This window comes from Artemia franciscana, chromosome 7 (genome assembly GCF_032884065.1).
Source record: "Artemia franciscana chromosome 7, ASM3288406v1, whole genome shotgun sequence".
Taxonomy (NCBI): domain Eukaryota; kingdom Metazoa; phylum Arthropoda; class Branchiopoda; order Anostraca; family Artemiidae; genus Artemia; species Artemia franciscana.
The window spans coordinates 34,520,194-34,527,986 of NC_088869.1; positions in this window are offsets into that span (position 1 = coordinate 34,520,194).

The window sequence follows — 7,793 nt, forward strand, 5'->3', positions numbered from 1 at the left end:
AACTACAAAGTTTTAGACCCCACAAAGGGGTCTAAACTAAAAGGGGTCTAAGACTTCCAGAGAAGTCTTTCCTTCAGAAAAATCCATCTGGATTAAAAAGGCACCAACAAATATGACAAAAATACTAGATTGAAGCTAGTTGAATGGCTTACATATTGAGTAAATAAATATAGCTTCAAAATTTCTAAATGAACATACTTCTATTTTCAAACAAGATCACTTCATTCTAACCTTACCTTGTTTCACCTAAAAATGATGAAAAAGGTCAACAAGAACAGTTGCTTGAATTTGCAGTTCCAGAGTAGTGACAGTCGCATTCACAAACTCCTTTCCAGCTCAAGGGCAACCATGAAGTCTATCATGAAGTCTTTTGTCAAAACTGATATCTTAGAGAATGATAATGCTTTTGTCATACCCATGATCTCAGGCTGTTTCAAGGAAATCTCCGATATTTCTTTTGGTCCAAGTACCGAAATACACGTGCTGAAATATAAGGATGTGATACCCTCGAATGATCTTAAACAGTTTAGGTTGAACTGCCTGAACTTCCTTGTAGAAGTTATCAAACAAATGAGGATATGAATTTATCATTCTGATTCCACTTTAAAATCTCTGGCTTGTTTAGACCCAGTGACTGCTTTGAGTAGAAAAGTTGACACTCGAGTGGGACTGACTGGTCGGTTCAGCAGCTTACTTGGGAGACATGAAGGTGAAGTGGAACGGTCAAGGGATGTAATAGAAACTCAGTGGACCTTGATGAGTGAGCACAGGGATGAGATTATCAGAACCATGGGAACTGAAATGTCTCCTTCGATCTTTTGGGAGACGTTACTGAATACGAAAGATGTTCAAGGCAAGCCACAGTTCGAAGAGCTGACCCTTTTCATGCTAAATCTGTGTGCTCTTCCGCACTCCAGTGCAGTTGCAGAACGTCAATTTTCAGTTCTATCAAATATAAAAACGAAACTCAGGAACAGTCTACTTCTCGACACGATAGACTCACTGATGCATGCAAAGCAGCTGGTCTCTCGTACCTCAGGAACCATGCACGACTGGGAAATTCCTTCCGATATGCGGAAGAATTTTATGGTCTGGTACAAGGAGAAAGAAGAAGAGACCAATGAGCTCTAGATATAGACAGGGTCAAATATACTTGAAGTTTTGGGGAGGGAGGTCTGTGTGTGAGAGGTTACCAAGTTGTTCAGTGCTTATTTATCTGATATTTATCTGTAATTTTTAGTACAAATATGTGATTGATTTTGGCTTACATTTTTCCTCGGCCTCTAGGTCCATTAGAATTACGATTGTAACCATTAAGACAGGAAGACGGCTTAGTAGTATTATTGGTTCAAGCTAAGCTTCAATGAGGGCACAATGAACCACAGACAAGTTGATAGACAAATAGTTGGAACTGTTTTTTCTGGGAATTAATTCCAGATTTCCAAGTCAAAGTGACATTCTGTACAAGAGAAGAAAAGTAGGCACAAAGCATGTTAAAACAAAAAGAAGCGTATTCAGGCGTTATACTTCATTTTTACGAATTTCTTCTCGATTGAATCCAGGTCTCGGACAAGTTTTATGCTCGCAAACTAAAAAGCTCAAACACGCCTACTGTGGTCTTATATTTTTCCATTATCGAATGTTTCAACTAAAACTTAGCCAATTACGCTTACGGCGTCGAACGAAAAGTCTTTAATTTACCTTTGGAATTGATTGTCCCTAAAAATTTTATAAATTAAACTTGCCTCGTTGGTCGCCCAGACACAAATTCATAGTGTGTAACATTAATTTAATCGAATGTTCCTATCACTTTCATGGCGTCATATAAACGTCTCGATCCCAAGATAATAGTTTAAGGTTAAGTTTACTCCTTTCTGAACCGATTTGGAAAAGATTATATATTGAAAACTCTATTTAAAGATTTGACAATTAAATATGATACCACTTGTAGCAAAAAAAAATGACACATTTTGTGACACATTATGGAATCTGAGATGACACAAAAAGCATATTTTCGGAAAAAATATGACACACTCCTTAAAAGAAATTTGGCAGCCCTGGAAACACTACCTTCGTTCATTTGGAAAAAGTTGGTACGCCTCTAAAATAAAAGGCTGTGCCGTTCAAGGCTATGACGAATGTGATTAAATAAAATTTATTCAGGATTGAAATTTTTCTGTATAAGAATTTTTAATTAATACATGTGTACCAAACCTTTCAATGGTGCAAGGTGATCGCACAACTTGATTCCTCAGTTATTTCTAAATTTAACTTTTGTTCTATGCATAGCCTAGGTCCCCCTGACCCTCCTGATAGTCCCATGTAGCCTAACCTAGCTTTAGTCCAAGGAATAGCCTAAGCCCATTTAAAAACTGAAAGAATATACTCTTGATCTTTGATTTCATTCTCCATTGTATGCTTGATATATCTCTTATTCAGATTATAATATTTCTTTGATTAGGCCTATCCACTTTCTGGAAATCTTTTAATGTCACAGCCTAGTCTTTTTGGTAGTTGAGGCTAAATCTAGAATCAGGGTTGTTAAGAAGGAATCATGTTAAGAAACAATTCATGCTTCATAGGCATCAAAAACACACATTGGAAAGATAGCCTAGGCCTATTGCCAAGTTTCCAGTTTAACCCTCTTCTGAATCCAAGTCTTAGAAATTTGCCTAATTGACAGGTCTATACCTATTAAAATTTTAATAAAAGAACATTCTACCAGAATTTTCAATTGCTTCCAAATTCAAATTTAAGCTCTTTGACCTAACCCAACATAACCTAAATTAACCTTATTATAATTTTGGCACTGAGAAAATATAGCATTATTTTGTCAAAAATGACCAAAAAACAGTGCTGAGAAAACATAGTAGGCTATTATTTTGCTGAAAACCAACTGATCTCATGCTTAATTGAAAATTCATCATTTTTAAGAGTTGAAAAAGTGCTTAAACATGAATTTTGCAATATAAGTGATTATTTTTTTGTGAAGAGCATAAAAAAGGTACTGAGTGGTATGTTCACTTTATTGTTAAGTCAATAATATAGATTGTCATATATTTACCACAATTCTTGTTCTTTGAGTAGCCTAGAATCTCATCACAGGGGCTATAGGAGAAAAATCCATTCCCCCTTTATGTATAAATCCTCTTGATACCTGAAAAGAAATAAAATTAATGTTTTGCTTATATTGGAAATAAATAGGCTATTAGAGGTGTTCTAATTGCCCAAGCCTTAAGGCTATGTAGGAATTGATCACATTTAGCAGAAAAAAATGTCTACCCATTGCAGATCAAAAGATTTTGAAATCAGATATGGAATACAGAGAGATTGCATTGCAGTTCTACCATTTCTAATATCAACTTATGTTTGATAAAGGGGAAAATATTTTTAGATAATAAAGTAAATGCATATTTTGTCTTCTTACAAAACATAAAAGTGTGATTTGGCATCTTTCTTGGATACATAAGAAAATAAAGATTTTAATCTGAAATATAACCAGACACAGGCTGGTAGAGGAGTCAATAGAATGATTCCTCATAGAAAAGCTAAGCCTCACTAACTAAATATTTGTTTTCTCTGAAAAATTTAGGGACTCCTCAAATTTACCCCCCTCCCCCCCAAAAAAAAATCAGATCTTACTGAAAATGCAAGTTTTAAGTTGAAATACAAATCATTATTTAGCCTATTGTTAATGTTCATTCTTGGGATGATTTTGAAGAAAACCAAGTCCCTGATTAGGGAAGGGGAGTGGAATTACTGGAAAGGTGGATGTGAATTATAGAATTTGTGCTCATGGATTTGCACTTCCACAAGAAATGTTTTTTTTTTTTCTGCAATTGGCTGTGTTAATAGTTATCATTGAAGTACAAATCTCAGGTAGTGCCCCTGAGAAATTCTAGCCTTTGATGTTGCTTTTTCAAACTTAAGAAAAGAATTAAGTTACAGAGGCTTTGAGTAAAAAGTACAGATAAAGAGCCAATTCCAAACATAATCGTCATATAAACAAAATGGCTCTTTATTTTTTTTTTTTTTTGCCTTCAATATCCACACAGTCAATACATTTTTGCTCCCTCTCTCTCTTTTTTCTTTTTTTTTGCTATGGAATTGTCGAGGATTATAGTACTCTTGATTGAAATGCAACAATATATTAGGTTGATGCTTACAAGGTGAAAAAGTTTTTGTTTTCTTAGGTCTTACCCTCCACAATTTTTCCTTTCCATGTAAAAACACTACTGGGTAAGTATGAACCATTTTAAATAATATTTAAAGGTAGCTCAATGGCCTAAAAGATTACAATACAGACAACATTATTTAAAACAAGTCATATTTCATGTAGAAGACCATTTACTCAAAACAGTTTAATTCGTGCAGATAAAATTATTTGGTATTATAGAAGTAATTGTCTGCAACTTTATTTACATCATAATAATGATATTATTGTTCTTTAATTTCACAACTAATTTAATTGATTATCTGTTGTAATATCAAAAATAGTGACAAAAATAATATAAATATTGTCACACTTTTTATCACTGCTATAGGCCTAGTAAAATAATAAATGAGGGTAATATTTTAGAAATGTAGATTAATACTGTGAAAATATAGTTTAATTTAGTCAGTATAGTTAGTAGCTACAAATTAAGTACAGTGTATTGCATATTGCACAATTATTAGATGCAGAATGAAAAATTCAGATGTCAATTGTCAACAGTGTTTCCTTTTTGCTGTCAGGATATAACTTTTGATGAGTTTGGACCACTTGTAGTAGAAACTGCAACTGACTTTTGTCTTTGATAATGTTTCCTATTAGTTCCTGAGCAAGAGTCACCCCCTTTTGGCAAGGTCATCAACAACACTGATTGACAAAACCATCTCTGCTGCATGGATGTAGTCTTCTTGTTCTGCCCACGTGTCTGGGTCTATGTCAAGAAAATTATGTAGAAGATCCATTATGTAAAACAGGGTTATGAACTTTGCTGAGAAAAATATTTCAAATTTCTTTTCTTTGAATGTTTTTAAATCCACAGATATTTTCTTTGTATATTTGTTCACAGGCTTTTCTTCTTCAACAAGTTTTACTGCTTCCACCATTTGTTTCTTTATGTCATAATCCTTTTAATCATTGAAAAAGTGCCAGGCCTACTGTTTCTGGAGATAGATACCACAGATGGTTGGCCATCTTCATGGTAGTCACTCTGGAAATTTCTGATTTGATTGCCAAATAGTCCAACAGTGATATTAATAAATGATAATCATGATATGGTGCACTAGCTGGTTTCAGAGCTGTCATCCACACTCTTAGATAAACACATGCTGCAAAGATGCACACATCTTGCAACTGCTTTTCTTCTTTCTTACTCAAACAAAACTGCCCTCTAAATATCCAGATTTTCAGACTGTAGATGAACCTTTGATGGCTACTGTGCATAGTGTGTAGCCCAAGGCGCCATGAATTGAATTCCCCTCTCAGGAACCAAGCCCAGAAAGATTATAACTGGCTCGAAAAATTCTCTATAATATTCCTTGGTTGACTTTCTCTAAGGTAACCCTTAGCAAACTCAGTGGTACTGTCCTTGATATCTTGAACTGACATAGATACAGCATTGCTTGACATCCCTGTTTCAAACCTGGATTGATCAACAAACATCCAGTACTGTTGAAAACGAGTGAATATTGAAACTTGAGGAGCAGATGTTGATTCAAGACAAACTTGAAATACAGCACTGATGATCAGCTCCATGACGTGTTGCATTTATGCAATGGACAAAAGCTCCTTACCAATCTTCTGTTCCAATAGAACACATGCTCCAGTCATTTGACCAGTGTTGGAGCTGGTTTTGTCAAAGCACATTGCAAGGATGTTTTCTGTGATGCCCCAGTCTTCTATTGCAGAGTATACAGCTGATGCTTGGGCTTCACCTGTACCACTGGTCAGTTTTGCAACTTTCAATAACTGGGAGACCCCTTTTCCTGAAACTATGACACGTAGTCAATCAACTTGCTCCTTGGTTGTTAAGTCAGCAATGAGCTTGCCATCCCAGTGAACTGTTAGTGGTTTATTACCTTGAAACTTGGCTTTCACAACGGCTGACTATACAGCCTCGTGCTTCATTCTTAATTTACAAATTGAGTCACAATTAAGATCTAGATCAGTGATGTTATGTCCCAAACTTTTGGCAGTTTCACTAATGACAAACATTGTTTTATCGTCAGACATCTTGGTTCTGTCTAACGTTGCTGCAAGTTGTGGAGTTATAACTACTTTTCTACCTCTCTGTCTTTTTTATTGTGTTGGTCCTGCATTGCAGCTCACAGTATCATCATCACTGTTGTCTGTATCTTCTTCATCACTGCTAGATGACAATATCATCTCCATCATTTTGCCCCTTTTCTCTTTTTTTGCTGGTCTGTTGTCTTGCTAATGTCTTCTCTAGCCTTTTTACAATTTGTTTCTCCTTTCAAGCTAATTTTTCATCCCTACCAATCATTGCTCCCTTTCTACCCTTTTCTCTTTGAGCCAGTAAAAACCGTTTATCTTCTGGTATTTTCATTATGTTTATAGTGTTTGCATGAGTAATGTCAAAAAGGTTGTCCAGCTTACAGAGAAACTTTGCTTCTCTTGATTGTTGTGTAACTGACTGCCTACCTTTGCTCTTTTTCAATAAGCGCCAGTCTTCAAATAATTCTGTAGTTTAGTTCAACAATTCTGCACATCTCTAGTTGGAATCCGGGCTTTATGCCAAAATGTTGCTGTCTCTTTGATAGTTGAAGTTGAAGATTGTCTAATTGTTTCACCCTTTTACAGGTGGTTATATAGAAATAGACCAAGTGTCATACGTATTTATGGTACTTCCATTTAGTTCAGTCACAGTGCTGCCAAGAAGATAGACTTGCATCTGAGACCGGGTTGATTACATCATTGCATCATTTGACATCTATATTAGAACATTGTAAACAGCATGGCAATGGTACATGAAAATATGTAATTTAACATCAAAGATATCAATTGATTTTTTAAAAATAGTTGAACTAGTCTTAATAAAATGAAAAGTAATCAACCCATACACAGTATATAGATTAATAAAATGTAAAAACAGTTAATTAATTTTTGTAATTTAAAAAAACATGTATGCTATTGCAAAGAATATTAAACAAGTTTGAAGTTCCTCAGTTAAATCAGTAAGACTAAACCAGGCTAATAATTAGTGCTTACATTGGAAGATTAACATAGATTGTGTTTTAAACAATATGCAAAACCATTGTATTTGGTATTCAAAACATTAGTGTCATTGAGCTACCCCTAAATATTCAAATATAAGGGTGAAATTTTGTATGATGTATTAGTTTATGTACCTGAACAAAATCAAGGGGTAAGAAGGTGATATTTTCAAACTTGAAAAATAAGCTTCACCCTAACATATATAGAGTGTAGCATATTATAAGAAAGTGTGTGGTAATTAGCAAGGCATTAGCCTGGTCTCTGTAGGTAGCAAATTAGTTAGTAATATTATACTTTTTAGACTGAGAGATACTGTGGACAAAGTGAAAAAAAAGAATAGTGAGGTTTTAGAAAGAGTAGATGAAGTGTTGACCAAATTTTCACCCTTAGGGTAGTAATCAAGTTATCAAGCACCTTTGGACCTTAGTTTTATAGGTTATGAGCAGTTATCCTTGTATGGTATACCAGACTTATACATTAAAGTGATTTGTGGCAGTGCAACATTAACCCTGCTGTGGTTAATATAGGAAATGAGGTTAGCAGCTGGTTTTGTATTAAATCAGGAGTTGAA